This window comes from Microcaecilia unicolor, chromosome 9 (assembly GCF_901765095.1).
Source record: "Microcaecilia unicolor chromosome 9, aMicUni1.1, whole genome shotgun sequence".
NCBI classification, from domain to species: Eukaryota; Metazoa; Chordata; class Amphibia; order Gymnophiona; family Siphonopidae; genus Microcaecilia; species Microcaecilia unicolor.
Genome location: NC_044039.1, coordinates 33,402,473 through 33,416,464, shown reverse-complemented (window position 1 = coordinate 33,416,464; position 13,992 = coordinate 33,402,473).

Genomic DNA, 13,992 nt, shown 5'->3' with positions numbered 1-13,992 from the left:
CGCTTTGATGGGAAGCCAGTGTAATTTGATAAATAAAGGGGAGGCACTTTCAAAACAAGAGATTTTATACATGAACCTGGCTGCAGTGTTTTGAACTGTTTGCAGCTTTTTCAACAGGTACTCCTTACAGCCAGCATGTATGGTGGCTGAGTGGAGGAGTGGCCTCGCGGTTAGAGCACCAGTCTTGCAATCCAGAGGTAGCCAGTTCAAATCCCACTGCTGCTGCCCCTTGTGATCTTGGGCAAGTCACTCAATCTTCCATTACTTCAGGTACAAACTTAGATTGTGAGCCCTCCTGGGACAGAGAAATATCCAGAGTACCTGAATGTAACTCACCTTGAGCTACTACTGAAAAAGGTGTGAGCAAAATCTAAATAAATACATTTTATAGGTGGTAAGGGCTCCTGTATTATCTGTGCACCAACCAGTTAGTGTGCGTCAGAGTAGATGGGCTAGATGGTTAGTGCAGGAACGCCCACGCTCGGCCCCTGACATACCCTCCCAAAAAATTATTTAACATGTAGTTAGCACACTAAGCTGCGGTAAAACGTGGCCTGCGTAGTGGACGCGCACCAAAAATGAAATTATCGCAAGAGCCTTGAGGTAGTTGGGCGGTAAGTCCATTTTGACGCATATTGGGTGCGCATAGAGCCTTACGTGGCTTAGTAAAAGGGGCCTCTACCATTTTGTGAAGGGTGCTCTGCATGGAACAGCCTTTATAAAATACTACCTTAGCACGCATTTTGGGCTAGATTCCATATACGGTGCCTGAAAAACCCACTCCCAAAACGATGCGCCTAGGTGTATTCTATAAAGTATGCCTAAATTTAGGCGTATTTTATAGAATAACTCTAAATTTCCATGCGGATTATAGAATACGCTGAGCGTCCGTCCACACGACTAAATTGAGTCAAAGGCAGTTATGCCAAATAAAACTTGGTGCAAATCCTGACACCTAAATTAGGCGCAGACCGGGTGTATTTCATAACCATGTGTGTAGATTTGAGAAATGGCCAGACCTTCCCTTTCTGCGTTCATGGCCTTGGCCCATTTTCAACTATGTGATTTAGAATTCGGGCACATTATGTTATAGAATATGCTTATGAAATTCTAACTATTTTCTCACCAGAATATAGTTTTTATAACTCCATATTCTTAGATCTTTACTAAGAATGTTTTATCTTTTTTAATTATGCAGTGCTCAGTTTTTTTTATAGTGCTCAATTGCCATTACTTGTTATAACAGCTTGCAGCTCAATAACCCATAAGCATCATTGCACGGTGCCTACCTTCCTGCCTCTAGTCGCTATAAAACAATTTTGATTTTTTTATACAAAACTTTTAAATACAGGCAGGGGGAGACAGCACTTATCTGTTTAGGCGTGTTGGATTCCAGTGATGGGTTTAAATCAGGCTGCAGCTGTAAACTCCAATGTGATAGTGCATATGTTGTGATTAAAAATCGGTGTTCTGTTGTTATTCCCTACGTGGGGCCACGTTTCACCTTTGGCATTCTCAAGGGAACATATCTGTAAAACTAAACCATACCAACAAAGGCACAGGCATCAATATAAATGCAATAATGATGATAGCTCTAAGAGTATCTTAAATTATCATAAATTTGAAACGCTGACCACTTCAAAATGTCAGCTAGGGCTGACCACTCTCTAAACGGGAAGTACTGCCGGGCTGCTGCAGTAGCCTGGCGGTACTTCCCACCCCCAGCGCACCTCATAATTGGAACTACAAAAATATATTTATTTTTGTAGCGCCAGGGTGTACCCGACAGTAATCGGGCAGTGCCGTGTGCTGCCTGATTACCACTGGGTTAGCATGGGTGGCGGTAAGAGCTCCCCCAGAAATGGCTGTGCGGCAAGTATTTTATTTATTTATTTATTTATTGCACTTGTATCCCACATTTTCCCACCTATTTGCAGGCTCAGTGGCTTGCAGAGATCTGTTATGGCATCGCCGTAACAGAGAAGAAATACAATTGTGTTACAAAGGATTATTATTATTATTATTAATTACATTTGTACCCCGCGCTTTCCCACACATAGCAGGTTCAATGCGGCTTACCTAGTAAATAGAATTACAAAGTCTTGAAGGAGGAGTTACAAGTTGTAGTAAACTAGTAGTAGTGGGGTTTTGAGGATATGTAAATGAGCATGGAGAGGTAAACAAAGATAGGACGAGCAAAAGGAGAAGAGATTGGAGGGGTAAGGAGTACGAAGGATGGAGAGGAAGAGATTGAGGAATGAGCATAAGGAGATTGTGAGACATGGTCAAAGGTATAATAATCGTCGGGGCAGGAATCATGTGGGTGGGCTTAAAAAGTAAGTTGGTGTCATTAGGGTAAGCTTTCCTTGAAGAGATGGGTCTTCAACATTTTTCTGAATGGTAGATGGATAAACAAAGATAGAGGATTAGGTTGTGTAGCTATACAGTGAGACGATCTGGATAAAGAAGTGTAGGAGTTGAGTTCTAGTCGTTATTGGTTCTCGTGGTAAGCTTTTACTAAAGACATAGGTTTTCAAAGCTTTGGCGAAGTTATGTGTTGCATAACTTCCGCAAATGGGGGATACCAATGTGTTGCATTTGTATCCCACATTTCCCATCTATTTGTAGTCTCAATGTGGCTTACATAGTACCGGAGGGCGTTTGCAGACTCCAGTGAGAACAAATAGGAATCGATGTTGTGGTAAGATAGAGATCGTGTGGCATAGCCACATTAGGGAATCGTACATCGGAAGGGTTGAGTTTTGTCCATTACGTACTTTACTTGCTGCACAGCCATTTCCAGCAGAAAAGAAAGGCTACCCTTTTACCAGCTGCAGTAAATGGGGGCCTCAGCACGCGCCAAAAACACGTGCCAACACCAGCGCAGGCCCCTTTTTGCCGCAGCTGCTAAAAGGGTAGTCATTGTTTTCTGTTGAAAATGGCTGTGTAGCAAATAAAGCACTTGCCACGCACGCAGCAGTTTCGGGGGCGAGGGGCGGAGAGCCCAAACTACCACTCATTGAGATGGCGGTAAGGCACTGCCCGATTGCCGCCGGGTACACCCCGGCGCTACAAAAGTAAATATATTTTTGTAGTTCTGGATGTGACGGCGCAGTGAGGGTGGGAAGTACCGCCGGGCTGCTGAGGTAGCCTGGCGGTACTTTCTGTTTAGTAAGCGGTAAGCCCACGTTGGGCTTACCGTTGCTTTGTAAAAGAGGCCCTAGGCACAGTGTTATAGAATACCTGCATTTCTGCACCTAACTGCCATTAGTTGGGAGCGAACATTTTAAGAGAATATGTGAGAATAGAAATTTCTTTTCTGACCCATAGCACAAAATTTGATTTCCAGAAAGTAAAGGGAAAACAAACTTGCACTCACAGAGGGGATCGTGTGGCTTCTGTTTTCTAACGCTAGCAGAACTCTTTCCTTTTGAATATTTTTCTATCATTTTATATGCTGTAGCATTTATTCCATCTGCCTTTGGTTCACGAATCTGGTAGGGGATGTCCTAATTAGTTATAGGGTTCTTTACTCAGTGGTCTGTCAGATGTGTAGTGGACCGCAGGTGGAAATCACTGACTATGAAGATGGAAATCCTCGCTGTGTCGCACAAGCACATCCTGTCTCTGAATTCCATTAAATGCAGGGGTGGTTGGCTGATGTGGTTCCTAAACTGGGCTGTCATTTATTTACAAAAGAAAATTGAGCAGGTTGCTCTTCCACAGGAAGCAGTAAGATTTATAATTCTTAGTTAAAGTGGGAAGAAGGGACTTTCCTGCTGAGCCCCTCCTAATTAAACATACAGGCAGCAGAATTCGACTCAAGACACTTTGGTGTGAGTGAATAATGACCTCGACTTTTATTAATAGAGGAGGAAGAGCGTTACAGAATTAACTACCCATGAATTCTTTACTGTCAGGATTGCCTGCCGAGTCAGTAGCAGCCTGGCAACGTAAACTGGTTCTGAATCAGAAGTGTCCGCCTTTTGGGTCTGCTGGAATACTACTCTCACTTAGGGGCCCTTTCTAGCAAACTGTGGTAAAAATAAATGGCCATTCACGCATGCCTTACGTGGGTCTTCCCGTGTGCTAAGGCAATTTTATTGCATGGGTAAAACAGGGGTGTAGCTATGTGGGGCCACGGGAGCCTGGGCCCCGTAGATTTGGCCCTAGACCCCCCTGCCGATGACCCTCTCGACCCCCCCCTCCCACCGTCAACCCGCTGTCGCCGTCTGCTACCTTTGCTGGCGGGGGACCCCAACCCCCGCCAGCCGAGGTCCTCTTCTTCCTTCGTTCTGTTTCTGAGTCTGACGTCCTGCATGTAGAACGCAAAGGTAGGCGACGGTGACGGCAGGGGAGGTTGGCGGTGGGAGGGGTCGAGAGGGTTGTCAGCGGGGGGGGGGTCAAAGTTGTTGTTGGTGGTGGCGGCAGTGGCAGCGGGGTGGGGGGGTCGGCAATGGCAGGGGGGGGGCTAAAATGTGCCCCCTCACCTCGGGCTCTGGACCCCCCTCCCGTCGAAGTCTAGCTACGCCCCTGTTTGTCTGTCCTAATTAGATTGTAAGCTCTGTCGAGCAGGACTGTCTCTTCATGTCAAGTGGTACAGCGCTGCGTACGTCTAGTAGCGCTTTAGAAATGAGAAGTAGTAGTAGTAGTAGTAGAACTAGTCTATCTGGCAATTATGTTTTAATTGGGTGGGCTGGTGGGTCGGGTGCATGGCTGTCTATGCCTGTGAATTACAAAATGGCCCACAAGAGGCCACTCATGATTTTGATATCTTCTGATTACTGAAGGAAGAAATAGACCCTGGCAGAAATGTATCTTTGTATAGTCAGCTGGGAAGGAGAAGGAAAGTGAGGGAAACCAATATGGGACTGTGGAGGGGATCAATGGTAGCCCACAATCATGTTATTGTTTGTGGCTCACTGAGTATCATGGTCATAGTCAGTCATTTCTGTTTCAAGTGGTGGATTATAGTACAATAATTTCCAGAACTGTCTCATTAGGCATTAGCCTCCTAATTCTATAACCATGTGTGCGCACAAGTTATAAAATAGTGTCAGTTGTGCACATAATTTAATAATTAGCTGCTCGTTGGCATTAACAACCAATTATTGGCTATAATTATTGTTAATTGGTACTAATTGGCACTCCCAAGTGCATAGGTCTGAAATACAAATTAATGCACGCATCTACCTTTTCCTTTATGAGCGCACAGCTCTGGAACGCGTTGCCACGTAACCTGAAAACGGTCTATGAATTGACCAATTTCCGCAAACTATTGAAAACCTATCTCTTCGACAAGATATATCACAAAGATCAACACGTGTAACTGTCCAATCTTTACTATATCCAGAAATGTTCTATAATGCCTTTTGCTTTAACACTATCATGTATTTCACCACCATGTAACCCAAAAACCTCTGTAAAACCAAATGCATATTCTCTTCTATTTCTAGTCTCCATGTTGAACTGTAAGCCACATTGAGCCTGCAAAGAGGTGGGATAATGTGGGATACAAATGCAATAAATAAAATAAATAAAATAATTAGGTGATATGTACGTAACTTCCCTTAGTCGGGTTTCTATGAATCCATAGTGCGTAACTGTAAGGCAGCTTTCCATGCAGTGATCCGGCGTCATTCTAATGCTGAGTATCTTTTTGTAGGGGTGGCGGGGGTGGTAAGTGCTCCCCCAGAAATGGCCGCATGGCAAGTGTTTCACTTACCCGGGTGGCGGTAAAAAGGGCTGATGCCACCACAGGGCCCCTTTTACCGCCGCTTGTTTAAAAGGGGCCCTTTAATGGTAGGGCTGGCCCTGGGTATAACTTTGTTGATATTGATTTGTTGTTGTACAATTTTATTTTATCTTATTGCACAACTATAACTGATGCAGGTGTGGGGCCACAACATTGCATGTTGGTGTTGTTTTTTTCAATTAATTGCATATGTTTAATTAAAACGTTTTTAACTTTATTTTTGTTTTGTAAACTTTAATATTTTTTCCAGACATCTGTTATTATTTTATTTTCCATTTTACAAGAGGGTCTTTTGCACATTACACCACCTACAAAACAGAGAAACCAAAAATAATGTAACTTAGTTCTAGGGACGTTATTCACATACAGCTAGAGAATTGTATAATACAATTATAATCACTATTGTATCATAAGTGTAGCCACTGCTATTTGGGAAGCTGAGCAAGGTAATGTTTCATAGGTCATTCTAATGCTGACAGCAGGAGATATTTCGTAATCATTGATATTTCAAATCATGGTGAATAGAGGAAGGGGTAATCATTTCAAGGGATCCTGCTGGCTGCAGCAAGTCCCTCTTCCTTCCAGGGATATATGAGCTGCCTTGGTGAATAATTAATGGAACTTTTACATAGGACCGACAAGAGCGAGAATGGTGACTTTTGTTGACAGGAGACATTCTAGATGATGAATCCTACATTTTTTTTCTAGCTGTTCTTAGGGGTAGCTAAAAATGTGGCCTATTTTACAAACAAAAATTTGCACAGTGACTAGTAGAAAGTGAAAAAGGGAGGAAGCAGAAATATCGGTTCTATTATTAGCTGTTGTGAGTGATGAACTGTGAAAATGTTGAAGTTCTGCTAGAGTAATAACCTTCCGGAACATACTGTACACATATCCTATAACCATTAAGAGGTGCCTTCAATAATATTTATTCTTTTGAAGAACAGCTGTGGGTGCAAAGGAAGGGGAGATACCTAGGGGTCCTTTGCTAGCGGCAGGGGCCGTTTTTCCCACCTGCCAGGCCCCTTTTTACCTCAGCGGGTAAAAAGACCCCAGGCACAAATGGCCATGTGGTAAGAGAACTCATTGTGGTGGTGATGATAAGGGCTCCCGCGCTAACCCAGCAGTAACCGGGCAGTGCACGGCAAAGTCCGATTACCGCCGGGTTACCGCCAAGCAAGCCATTTCCAAGGGTTTTCTTTTTCCCCCTGAAATGGTGTGCACTCAGGGTGGGACTACCACCGGTGGCCGCGTTGGGCCTGCGGTAGTCCCAGAAGAGCAAGTGGTAAGCCTGCATTGGCTTACTGCTGCTCTGTAAAACGGTCCCCTAAACTCTAGTACCAACATTGCGCACTGAACTGTTCTATTAATTGATGAACACTATCGTTAATGATTCCTGTTAATTTGTGTTTATTACAATACAATACAATAAAATACAGTACAATACAAAATTTATATTCCGCTATATACCAGTTAGGATTAATGCGGATTACAAAATAAAACTAGGCCATCACTAGTAAATATACAAAGAACATAATAATCATAAATTAACATCTCCATCTCAGAATATTAATCACCAAAATTACATTAAGTAAATAGAAAATAAGAGCTTGAAACAATTTATGAAAATGCAAATATGATTCTATCAGTCTTAACTCCAAAGGAAGGGAATTCCAACATTGTACTGATCAATAGACAAAGCCAGAACTATGATAAGATTTAGACTTCATATGTTTCTCAGAAACAAACTGTAACTGACAACGATCTTTAGATCTAAGAGAATGAAAATAACTCCACGAAACAATCTGGACCAAAGCCATAAAATAATCTATGGACAAAAATACAGAGCTTAAATTTATATCGCTATAAAGGAGTGACATGATCAAACTTATGTCTTCCACGGATCAATTTTGCAGCTGCTTGAATGATGTCACAAATATTTATGGAGGAAGTTATCAACATGGGCTACCATTAAAATGGGTTATTTTACAAATAAGCCATGCTATTTTAGAATAGGGTCCTATTTTAAGTAATGAAACCCTATGCTAAAGTAGCATGATTTGTGGTCAAATTACCCGTCATCATGGTAGTCCACATGAAATCAAGTTTATTTATTTATTTATGTATATTTCACACCTTCACAGTAGTAAATCAAGGTGTGTTATATTCAAGTACAGTAGGTATTTCACTATCTCCAGATGCTTCACTATCTAAGGAGCCCTTTTATTAAAGTGCGTTAAGTTTTGGGCTTAATACCTTACAACAGGTTTATAACATGCAGCAAGCCCAAAACTAATGCTGCATCAAGAAGGGACATTCCCAATATATTTTTTTTTTTACTGCGGGTTAGGTATTATTAGGAAAGAAATGGAAAACAAAAATGAGGATGTTATAATGCCTTTGTATCGCTCCATGGTGCGACCACACCTCGAATATTGTGTTCAGTTCTGGTTGCCGCATCTCAAAAAAGATATAGTGGAATTAGAAAAGGTGCAGAGAAGGGCTTTCTTGTCTGCAGCAGTACACTGAACAGAAGGTTTCAACATATCATCAACGACGACATCTAGATCACTTTCTTGGTCCGTGACTCCTAACGTGAAACCTTGCATGACATAGCTATAAGTCGGGTTCCTCTTTCCCACATGCATCACTTTGCACTTGCTCACATTAAACGTCATCTGCCATTTAGACGCCCAGTCGCCTAGTCTCGTAAGGTCTTCTTGTAATTTTTCACAATTCTCGTGTGATTTAATGACTTTGAATAACTTTGTGTCATCAGCAAATTTAATTACCTCACTAGTTACTCCCATCTCTAGGTCAATTATAAATATGTTAAAAAGCAGTGGTCCCTGCACAGACCCCCGGGGAACCCCACTAACTACCCTTCTCCATTGAGAATACTGACCATTTAACCCTACTCTCTGATTTCTATCTTTTAACCAGTTTTTAATCCACAATAGAACACTACCTCCTATCCCATGACTCTCCAATTTCCTCTGGAGTCTTTCATGAGGTACTTTGTCAAACGCCTTCTGAAAATCCAGATACACAATATCAGCCGGCTCACCTTTATCCACATGTTTGTTCACCCCTTCAAAGAAATGTAGTAGATTGGTGAGGCAAGATTTCCCTTCACTAAATCCATGTTGACTTTGTCTCATTAATCCATGCTTTTAAATATGTTCTGTAATTTTGTTCTTAATAATAGTCTCTACCATTTTGCCCGGCACCGATGTCAGACTCACTGGTCTATAATTTCCCAGATCTCCTCTGGAACCTTTTAAAATATCTTCCGGTACCACGCTTGATTTTAAGGATAAATTACATATTACTAACAATAGCTCCGCAAGCTCATTTTTCAGTTCTATCAGTACTCTGGGATGAATACCATCCGGTCCAGGAGATTTGCTACTCTTTAGTTTGTAGAACTGCCCCATTACATCCTCCAGGTTTACAGAGAATTCATTACGTTTCTCTGACTCGTCAGCTTCAAATACCATTTCTGGCACCTGTATCCCACCCAAATCTTCTTCGGTGAAGACCGAAGCAAAGAATTCATTTAATCTCTCCGCTACGGCTTTGTCTTCCCTGATTGCCCCTTTTACTCCTCAGTCAGCTAGCGGTCCAACCGATTCTTTTGCCGGCTTCCTGCTTTTAATATACCTAAAAAAATTTTACTATGTGTTTTTGCCTCCAATGCAATCTTTTTTTCAAAGTCCCTCTTAGCCTTCCTTATCAGCGCTTTGCATTTGACTTGACATTCCTTATTCTGTTTCTTATTATTTTCAGTCAATTCCTTCTTCCATTTTCTGAAGGATTTCTTTTAGCTCTAATAGCTTCCTTCACCTCACTTTTTAACCACACTGGCTGTCGTTTGGTCTTCCGTCCTCCTTTTTTAATATGCGGAATATATTTGGCCTGGGCTTCCAAGATAGTGTTTTTGAACAGCATCCACACCTGATGTAAAGTTTTGACCCTCACAGTTGCTCCTCTAAGGTTTTTTTTCACCGTTCACTACGATATAATTTGTACGCCGGTATGACAGTGTCCCACTGGTTATCCTCCTTCCACCAGGTTCTCAGAGATGCCTATTGTATCTAATTTTTCATTTAGTGCAATATATTCTAACTCTCTCATCTTATTTCTTAGGCTCCTGGCATTCACATATAGACATTTCAAAGTATGTTTGTTGTTCCTATTTACATGATGCTTAGTACTTGACAGTATTAATTTGCAATCTTTTGTCTGATTTTTATTTAAGGATACCTGATCTACTACAGTCTCTTTTGCAACCTCACTATCAGGATACCCTATCTTCCCTGTTTTTCGTGGTATCTTTCAAAGATACCTTATCCCGAACCATGTGCTTTTGAGCGACTGTTGGCCTTCCCGTTTCTAGTTTAAAAGCTGCTCTATCTTCTTTTAAATGCCTGATGCCAGCAGCCTTGGTCCCACCCGGGTTAAGGTGGAGCCCATCCTTTTGGAATAGGCTCCCCCTTCCCCAGAATGTTGCCCAGTTCCTAACAAATCTAAATCCTCCTACCGCACCATCGTCTCATCCACGCATTGAGACTCCGGAGCTCTGCCTGTCTCTGAGCCCTGCGCGTGGAACCGGTAGCATTTTTCAAAAATGCTACCATAGAGGGTCTGGATTTGAGCTTTCTACCTAAGAGCTTAATTTGGCTTTCCAGAACCTCTCCCCCACATTTTCCTATGTCAATTGGCACCCACATGTACCAAGACAGCCGGCTCCTCCCTAGCACTATCTAAAATGCTATCTAGGTGACGCGTGAGGTCCACCACCTTCGCACCAGGCAGGCAAGTCACCAGGCGATCCTCACGTCCACCAGCCACCCAGCTACCTATATGTCTAATGATCGAATCACCAACTACAACAGCTGTCCTAACCTTTCTTTCCCGGTCAGCACTTGGAGACATATCCTCAGTGCGAGAGGATAGTACATCCCCTGGTGGAACAGGTCCTGGCTACAGGAGTACTTCCTACTTCACCAGGGTGATGCTCTCCTTCTAGGAGACCTCCCTCCTTCAGGTAGCACAGGGACTGCCAGACTGGAGGTGGGACTTCTCTACAACATCCCTGTAGGTCCTCCTCTATGTACCTCTGTGTCTCCCTCAGCTCCACCAAGTCTGCTACTCTAGCCTCAAGAGAACAGACATGTTCTCTGAGAGCTAGGAGCTCTTTGCACGGGCACACACATATGACATCTCACCAAATGGGAGATAATCATACATGTAACATCCCTCTCGCTGCTGGACTGTTGACTCCATCTTAGTGTTTTTGAGTTTTTCAATCATTTAAAACTTGCTACAGTATTAAGGATATTAGCCTAATATAAAAGTGTTTTTTAGTCTATATAGTATATTGTGTGATTTATTTAGTGTTTCCTTCTTAGATGGTAATGAAATGTATTTAAATTCTGTAAGAGCATTCCTTGGCTTGTTACCCCTAATTACAATAACTGACTATAAATGAAGAGTTGTCCTAGAGGTGGGCGGGAAGACTAAACTAGATCCTGCAGTGCCTGCTAGATTCTATCTGTTAATGCTGTGGTACAAAGTTTTTAAAACTAAGTGGAAAAGACTATGGAGATTAGTTGATAAAATTTGTTTTTTATATTTTTATTTTGCCTAACACTAACCTACAATTCCTCCTTTATTTTTTTTATTTGTTGCATTTGTATCCCACATTTTCCCACATATTTGCAGGCTCAATGTGGCTTACATAGTACCGTGAAGGCGATCGCCAATTCCGGTATGACAAATACATAGTGATATTGTGGTAACGTAAGGTTCACATGTGACAGACACATTCGGGAATCTAAATGAGGAAGAGTTAAGTTATGTCCAGATCGAGCTTTAGTTTTGTTGTGTTGCAGGGTTCAGGCATTTATGTTGGGTCGTTAGGGTATGCCTTTTTGAACAGGTTAGTTTTCAGTAATTTCTGGAAGTTTAATAGGTCATATGTTGTTTTCACGGCATTTGGTAGTGCGTTCCATAGTTGTGTGCTTATATGGGAGAAGCTGGATGCATAGGTTGATTTGTATTTGAGTCCTTTGCAGCTTGGGTGGTGGAGATTTAGGTATGTGCGTGTTGATCTTGTAGTGTTTCTGATTGGTAGATCTATGAGGTCTGACATGTATCCCGGAGCATCGCCGTAGATAATTTTATGAACCAGAGTGCAGATTTTGAACGCAATACGTTTAAACCCCAATCTTTAATTTCCCAAAGCACAAAGCAAAATAGCATTCACTTACCAGAGAAATATACTCTTCTCTCAGAACTTCTCAGAAAGGAACTTCTCAGTAGGATCTCAGTCTGTCAAATTTACTGCTAACGCTTGCTGTAGTACTTGCATTGTGCTAAAAGACAGCTTCTTTCTGAAGTTCATAAGAGTGTGGGGAAAACAATTTCCTTTCAGTGCATTCTTTTTAATCTGTTACAGCAGGCTGCCAGCAGGCTCAACCTGAAATTCAAATTCCATGTACAGGGAACTGAATTATTCTGAGGAATGTTTTCACCATAAAGTCATCCTTGTGCATAAACTTGTCAATGAAAGTCCTCTAGATCAAGTCTTCATTAAATTTAATTCACCCACGTACTATACATGACTAGGATAGGCACTGTGCGTGGGAAGTTGTAGCTGAGTAAGTGGTAAAAAAAAAAAGACTCCCATTGACATGAAGTTTGATGTCATGGAAATTTCCACAATTATTTTTTTAAATACTGGTATGGTGCTAGATATTTGTAATCAATGTGTATCTCCAGACTGTTTATCACAGAAATGACTTAACTGTAGGCAGAGTATGCAATGAAGAAGTCTCACATATTAATGGTGTTGCTGAGCTAGTACTGATGCATCTATGCTTAGTAAAGCCTAGAAACAAAATCCTGTCTTTCACTGGGAGGCATCACAGTCTATTACTACTACTTGATGAAAAGCTGATGTCTAGGGGAACCAGCTGCATTTAACCCTCATGAAACCAAAGCAGAATACACTGAAGATTTTTAAGTCTGTTCCCCTACCCTGGAGGAAAGGAGAAACAGGGGTGATACGTTACAGACGTTCAAATATGTGAAAGGTATTAATCCGCAAAACGAACCTTTTCCGGAGATGGGAAGGCGGCAGAACTAGAGGGCATGAAATGAGATTGAAGGGGAGCAGACTCAAAAAAAATGTCATGAAGTATTTTTTTCACGGAGACAGTGGTGGATGCTTGGAATGCCCTCCTGCGGGAGGTGGTGGAGAGGAAAACGGTAACGGAATTCAAACATGCGTGGGATAAACATAAAGGAATCCTGTTCAGAAGAAATGGATCCTCAGGAGCTTAGCCAAGATTGGGTGGCGGGGCTGGTGGTTGGGAGGCGGGGATAGTGCTGGCCAGACTTATACGGTCTGTGCCAGAGCCGGTGGTGGGAGGTGGGGCTGGTGGTTGGGAGGCGGGGATAGTGCTGGGCAGACTTGTACGGTCTGTTCCCTGAAAATGACAGTTACAAATCAAGATAAGATATACACAAAAAGTAGCACATATGAGTTGTCTTGTTGGCAGACTGGATGGACCATGCAGGTCTTTTTCTGCCATCATCTACTATGTTTAGTACATCCAGTTCATATCACCAGCGAGGGCTGAATTGGCCAACCTTATTGTCAATTTATTGCCATGCATGATGGTTTCTCTGGATATAGATTGCCTATGATAGATTGAGATCTAGTGTGAACAGCCCTGTGAGAGCTTTTACTGAGCACAAAGGGAACATTCCGCAGTCCAGTCCATTAGGGCGCTGTATTACCACGGACCTCTGAGGTTTTTCCCCTTTCTTTCCACATGTGGGCATTTTTAACTACTTAAATATTAGTGTAAAGCCATTAATATAAGCACTAGAAAATCAGCCATTTACTCCTGCAGTAAAATGACTTTAATATGCGGAAAAAAACAGGTGAAGGGTCATGCTAAGGACCTTTAAGTACATAATGGTCTGCCCCACCTACACCCTGCTCATGCCCTTTCCTTATGAACACTCCATAATAATTATGCGCTACACCAGTGTTCCCAAATCCATCCTGGGGGGACCCAGGCAGTCAGGTTTTTCAGGATATCCACAATGAATATTCATGAATTAGATTTGCATTGCATATATCCTGAAAACCTGTTTGTCTGGGGTTCCTCTAGGATGGATTTGGGAACCACTTGTTTAGCGCAAAATTGTCAGGGGGTGTT